Below are 7,625 nucleotides of genomic sequence, written 5' to 3'. Positions count from 1 at the left end.
GGGGGAGCCGGACTGGTCGAACGGGGCGGCCACCCTTACGTAAAAACCTAGCCCCCTGCCCACTCGCCTATAAAAGGGGATGCGGGGCAAGGTATTTCTGCACACCTCCTTCCCCTCCATCCCTGCAGCAGTCCTTGCCTATCATGGTGAGAGTTCGAGGGTCTGGGGTTGCTCCAGTGGCGACGAGAACTTCTACTCGATAGCGTCTCTCTCCTCCCTCCGAAGATTTGGGGGCGGAGCCCGCCGCAAGTGGAGGTGGGAGGGCGAGGTCATGGTCATCGTGGTGACCGAGGACGAGGAGGATGGGGCGGCACCCTGGTTGCGCCCCCGCTGGCCATCCCTCCTCTGATGGAAGGCCATGTTGGAGACCAGCCTCTGGAGTTCGTCATTAGATTGTACAAGCCTCCACGCGGCCACCTTTGTCTCTCTACTTACAGAACACGTATGGATAAGAAAAGAACTTATCTATTTGGCTTACCGGGGATCACAATGTAGGCTCTTCTTCTCTTCTCTTCATCGGGACCAAGTCCATGGTAAGAGCCTGTAGTTGAATGCAGATGAAAATTATGCCACATGCGATCTTATCTATATGAACATGCTAGGCTCATGATATGCTTATGCATGCATGCAATTTGTCGGGGGGGGCAACGCTTCATTTACTTCTCTATTGCTCGGGGTTTTCGCCTGGCTTTGTACAAGGGGTTACATGCAACATCGACAAGGCCTGTACAAAAGGGTGGCTGCCGGGCAGGGCTCGACAGCCGCGCCTTATGGGTAAAACTTACGGAGATGCTCAATATTCCATGAGTTTTGCAACTGAATGCCATCTCCGGTCTCCAGATGGACCGCGCCAGGTTTGGTGACTCGCTCTACCCGGTAAGGGTGAGGGAGTCCTGGATTAGGGGGGCCACGGGCATCCGCGCTATGTAACATGGGTCGGACTAATGGGTTGCAAAGATATAAGATAGAATGCTTTCCCCCGTGTCCAGATGGGACTCTCCTTTGCGTGGATGGCAAGCTTGGCGTTCGGATATGAAGATTCCTTTCTCTGTAAACCAACTTTGTACAACCCTAGGCCCCTCCGGTGTCTATATAAACCAGAGGGGTTAGTCCATAGGGGCAATCATAATCATATAGGCTAGACATCTAGGGTTTAGCCATTATGATCTCGTGGTAGATCAACTCTTGTAACCCCTATACTCATTAAATTCAATCAAGGAGGATGTAGGGTGTTACCTCCATCAAGAGGGCCCGAACCTGGGTAAACACCGTGTCCCTGTCTCCTTTTACCTTCGATCCTGAGAGGCATAGTTCGGGACCCCCTACCCGAGATCTGCCGGTTTTGACACCAACATTGGTGCTTTCATTGAGAGTTCCACTGTCCCGTCGTTGAAAGGCTCGATGGCTCCATCGATCATCTACAACAATGCTGTCGGGAAGGAGATTTTTTCTCCCTCACCAGATCTTCGTATTCGGCGGCTTCGCACTGCGCGCCAACTCGGTTGGCCACCTGGAGCTGATCGACAGCTACGCCCCTGGTCACCAGATCAGTTTTGGAAATCTGAACTATGTCGCCGATATCCGAGGAGACTTGATCTTCCAAGGGTTCGCGGCTCCAACCACCGCTCTCGCCTTAGATCTGGAGCGCGTCACCAGGTCCGAAGACGGGAGTCTAGAGCCTGCCGGACTCTCTGCGGCTATAGAGCTCAACACTGGGGAAGCGGAGAGGATAGCGCCACCGATAGTCATCACAAAGTCGGGCTCTTCTCCGGACACTAGCTCCGAACCCTCAAAGTCCGCGCCATGCAAGTTCAGCCAGGGAACTTCGGTCCTTGTCCAAACCTCACTCTTAAACGAGGCTCTGGACTTAATGCGATCCCTCGCCATCACAGAGGAACCGCTTCCGCATTGCGCCCAGCCTAGAGTAGGGGCTGAAAATAGGGAATTTTACGTCCCACCCACCACCCACTTTATAGCCACTGTTGACGATCTAACCGACATGCTCAACTACGTCTTCGAAGACATCGACGGTATGGACGGCAATGCCGGAGAGGAGCAGGCCCAAAACCCGCCGTTCACCAGACGCTGGACGGCCACTTCCTCATACAATGTGTACATGGTGGACACACCTAAAAAAGGCGACAGCGATGATGAGAAGGACCCAGTCGAGGATGAACCTCCCGAGATACCACCGAAACGTCGACGTCAGTGGCGCCGCTCTAAATCGCATCGCGGAAAAGACAGCAATAAGGCACCGGAAACAATGATACTCCAGAGAATGCCGAAGACCAAAAGGACCCCATCGAACCAACATCCGAACAGGATGATCGGGAGGACGGGCAAGTCGACCCTAATGAGCAAGCAGGGAACAAAGACTCGGAGGATAGCAACTATCTACCACTCTCCGAGGACGCCATGAGCCTCGGCAACGAAGATTTTATCGTGCCAGAAGAACCCCTCGAATAAGAGTGCTTTAAGCGCCGGCCAGAAGCCTAAAAAAGAAGCAGAAGAAGCTCCAAGCTGACCAAGATCTGCTCAATGACAGATGGACTAATTTCCTGGCAGCCCAAGAATACGGTGTCGAACGCCCAACAAAGAGTTACCCGAAGCGTGAGCTGCTACCCCAATTCGACGATGAGGTGCTAGAGCCCATACCACCCGCGCGTAACACGGCTGATGGACCCGACCGACCACCACATGGTCGGGACAGAATGGCAACTCAAGCCGAACACCATCCCGCACCACCTCGCCATAAAAGCAGAGAAACAATAGCTCGGGGATACACATATGACGTATGACAGGACCTAGAAAATAGAGCAGGTTAGACCAGATCAATCTATGGATCGCGGGGCGTGCCCCGGCACGAGAGGACGGTTATCAATCCTGGCGCGACAAGCACAACCACGCCTAGGCCGAAAACCGCATAGGGACTTCATCCGAACTGTGTCGTGAGATGGCCCGATATAGAAGCTCCGCACACCCCCTATGCTTCACTGATGAGGTAATGGAGCACCACTTCCCAGAAGGGTTTAAACCCGTGAACATTGAATCATACGACGGCACAACAGATCCCGCAGTATGGATTGAAGATTTTCTTCTCCACATTCACATGGCTCACGGTGATGATCTACACGCCATCAAATACCTCCCCCTAAACCTTAAGGGGCCAGCTCGGCACTGGTTAAACAGCCTCCCAGAAAACTCTATCGGAAGCTGGGAAGACCTGGTGAATGCCTTCATAGACAACTTCCAAGGTACCTACATCCGGCCTCCAGATGCTGATGACCTCAGTCATATTATCCAGCAGCCCGGAGAGTCCGCCCGAAAATTCTGGAGTAGGTTCCTCATTAAAAAGAACCAGATTGTCGATTGTCTAGATGCCGAAGCCCTAGTGGCCTTTAAACATAGCATTCGCGATGAATGGCTCGACCGACACCTCGGCCAAGGGAAGCCGAAGTCCATGGCAGCTCTCACGGCACTCATGACCTGCTTTTGCGCGGGCGAAGACAACTAGCTAGCCCGTAGCAGTAATAGTACAATTAAACCTGGCACTTCCGAAGCTAAGAATAACAATGGCAGGCCCGATGGAACAAACACAAGTGCCACAACAATAATTACAATACCGAAGACATGGCGGTCAATGCCGGATTCAGCGGCCCCAAGTACGGTCAGCGGAAGAAGCCATTCAAAAGAAACAGAGAGGGCTCATCCAGCTTGGACTGAATACTCGATCGACCCTGCCAGATTCACGGCACCCCCGACAAGCCTGCCAATCATACCAACTGAAGTTGTTGGGTCTCTAAACAGGCCGGCAAGTTAAACACCGAACATAAGGAGAAAGGGTCACCCAGCGAGGACGACGACAAGGAGCCTCGTCCACCGAACATAGGGGGACAGAAGAAATTTTCCCCTGAAGTCAAAACGGTAAATATGATATACGTCACTCATATCCCCAAGAGGGAGCGCAAGCGCGTGCTAAGGGACGTCTATGCGATAGAGCTAGTCGCCCCAAAGTTCAACCCATGGTCAGCCTGTCCGATCACCTTCGATCGCAGGGACCATCCGACCAGTATCCGTCACGGAGGTTCGGCCGCACTGGTCCTCGACCCAATCATTGATGGATTCTACCTTACGCGAGTCCTCATGGACGGCGGCGGCAGCCTTAACCTGCTCTATCAGGACACAGTCTGCAAGATGGGTATTGATCCGTCAAGAATCAAGCCTACCAAAACTAACTTTAAAGGAGTAATACCTGGTGTAGAGGCCCGCTGCATGGGCTCAATCACATTGGAGGTTGTCTTTAGTTCGCCGGACAACTTCCGAAGCGAAGACTTGATCTTCGACATCGTCCCCTTCCGCAGTGGCTATCATGCACTGGTCGGACGAACCGCGTTCGCTCGCTTCAATGCGGTCCCACACTATGCCTATCTCAAACTCAAGATGCTCAAACCACGCGGCGTTATAACGGTCAATGGAAACACTGAACGCTCCCTCCATACTGAGGAGAACACTGCGGCCCTGGCAGTGGAAGTACAGGGCGGCCTTATCAAGCTGACTATTACATCGCGTCCAACTCCCCGGACACTGTCAAATGAGTCCGGACTACCCCATAGTACGACAGTCCAGCTCGTCAGGAGCTCGATTAGCAATTCGGCCTCCATCTCAGCCCCTACCAAATTGTGGCACATGTACCACGCGTGCATAATTACGCACTAAAGATACCATGGGAAATGATGGAGACATAAGATAAAGTCCACAATACGGCTAGACCCTATTTGGACACTCATATTTCCTTTTTATTTTTATTTTTTGAGGTTCCTTACAACCCACGTCACCTTTTCGACGGTACCAAGGCCTCTTTTTGAGGCCTATCATGAAAACACCGATCGATGATCATCTTGAAGGACAATACACCAAGGGGAAAAACAGCGTAGCCGCGTGGCAGAGTATCTACGGGGTCTTTAAAGATCACCTCATCCGTTTTCAGGACACATACACAGCTTTCCACTGTGCTCGGCATGTAAAATAGCCTCGTTTCTTACTGCACTATTTGTAGCAATACATTTTGATGTATCAATCAGACTATAATCGAAACAGTTTCTAGCCCAACCTATGCGGTATTGGCCTATCTCTTAATCTGTGTCTCCCTATTGTTGTCCAATTGTCATGTACACCTCGGTACGACTTAAATCGCCAGGGGCTCTATTGAGCCATTTACATTTTTTTCAAAAAACTAAACAAAGTCCGAACACTTTCACAGTGCAATTCGGCATCCCGAATATAGCATTATATGCATCGGCTCTGAATCATGTCTTTGGTCAATAGTTGGTTTGCCCGGCTCCTGTGGTTACTACCTTACGTTCCGCTTGTTCGGCTAAGGTAGTAAAGGGAGAACTACTGCGATTGTGTTTCCGGTTTATCCGGACAAACACCTCAGTAGAGAAAGCCGAAAACTGACTGCCATGATGCGGCGAGAGCTGGTCAGCTATTCGATGACTAAGTAGAAATCTCTTGCGATTTTTCCGCATTACGCGAAGGCCGACCTTCACCCGGACGGCCATCCACAGCACCCAAGTTCGGATAACCGAACAATACTAGGGGTTGTGCCTATACTCCCATTATAAAACTCCTATGGCTAAGTGAGAGTGATAAAGCCATATAGTCCGATTGCCAAGTTCGCTGCACTAACACCTCCTTCATGGACCAAGTCACTGGATCAAGTGTGTTTAGGTTCTATCCCAAACACCCCCGTACTACCTAGGTGGGGGCTAAAGCCGACGATTGGCCAACTCTCAGATGTCATAAATAGCCGCACAAGAGGAAAATATTTTAAAATAAGAAAGCAATATATCATACATAAGCCTTGTTTCATAATACAAGATTGGACAACATAGGATACATTTATTCAAAAATGATGTCCTTCGAACACTGGCCCTCTACAATGCGGGATCCTTCCAGGACATCATCGAAATACCGCTCCGGTGTGGGGTGCTCTTTGCCTGTGGGCGGTCCCTCGGTTGCGAGCTTGACGGCGTCCATCTTCGCCCACTGCACTTTGACACGGGCGAAGGCCATCCACGCACCTTCGATGCAGACTGACCGCTTCACGGCATCAAGCCGGGGGCATGCATTGACCAACTGCTTCACGTGCCCGAAGTAGCTGCTGGGTATGGGTTCGGCAGGCCATAGGCGGATTATAAATCCCTCATGGCCAATCCAGCCACCCTATGCAGTTCGGCCAACTGCTTCAGCTGATCACTGAGGGGCACGGGATGCTCGGGCACAAGGAACTGCGACCAGAATAGCTTTTCTGTCGAGCTCCCCTCTTCAGCTCGGAAGAACTCTGCAGCATCGGCAACACTCCGGGGCAGGTCCGCAAATGCTCCTGGAGAACTCCAAATCCAGGTCAGTAAGATGTATTTTTTTCCTCACAAATTTACTCTGCATGTTAAAGGCCTTACTAGCCGCAATTTGCTTCGCCTCCTGGATCTCCCGGTAGGCGTTTTGGGCTTCAGTTCGGGCCTCCTGAGCACATTGGAGGGCCTTTGCCAGATCAGATTTTTGATCCAAAATTTTATGCTCTAAGGACTTACATTTGCTTATAGCATCCTTGAGCTCTTGCTAGACTTCCTCCACCCTTGACTCATGTCTTAGGCGGGCGGCTCGTTCCTCCTCCGCCTCTTTCTTGGCCTCGGCCAGCGCGCTCTTGACGGTATCGACCTCAGACGCGTCAGCTATGAGCAAAATTATAAGAGTCATTCAGATGGCAAATTATTGTTGATATTATTTCATAAGCTTTTTCGGTATCACATACCTTGCTTTTCCACTAACTTCTGCCTCAGCTCAGATGCTTCGGCGCCATGGGTAGCTGACGCCTGCATCGTAGCCTATTTGGTTCAAATAGATATGTGTGTTAATCTCCTGATTGAGTCATGCGATCCTCTGTTCGGCTTTTCCTTGTGAATACCGAACAGAGTCTTAGGGGCTACAATCTATCCATAGACACTTTTTCTCATATAACCAAAAGGTATTACATTATGTACCTCAAAGCCTCTCAAAAGGCCAGTATAGGCCTCATTCAATCCGCTTTTAGCGGACCGAACCCTTTCAACCACCGTACCCATAAGGGTACGATGTTCTTATACAATGATGGCACTCTGAAGTGCTTCCACCAGAGTATCCGGCGCCTCCGGATTGACGGAGGTCGTCGGTGGGATTTGCGCACCCCCTTCTTTCGAAGGAGGCTGCCCACCAGATTCCGGAGCCGTATAGGTCTCCGGAGTAATATTTGGTTGGGGCCGAATTGGGCATGGCCCCCGTTGTCAGTCTCCATGGGGGTTGATTCCCCCATGTTTTCGGTAGCAGGGATATCGCCCTCTAGCGCCACCGTGGCAGCTCCCCGCACCTTCCCTAGACCCAGAACGGTCCTTCGGGACAACACTTTGACATTATCCATAGCTTTGGGGGAGGAGGCCGGCGGAGGCGACCCGCTGTCCATCACGTTCGGATCCAGCGAATTCCCCGAAGATGAGGATTGCTGGGGGGAGGACATGAGCCGGACCGCAGCACGTAATGCAGTATATTAAGATCACAAAGTAGAAGGCCAAATAGATATATAAGTACAC

This window comes from Triticum urartu, chromosome 1A, assembly GCF_056163025.1.
Source record: "Triticum urartu cultivar PI428250 chromosome 1A, HENAU_Tu73, whole genome shotgun sequence".
Taxonomy (NCBI): Eukaryota; Viridiplantae; Streptophyta; class Magnoliopsida; order Poales; family Poaceae; genus Triticum; species Triticum urartu.
The sequence above is the reverse complement of the archived record's forward strand: the minus strand, read 5'-3'. Positions refer to the sequence as shown.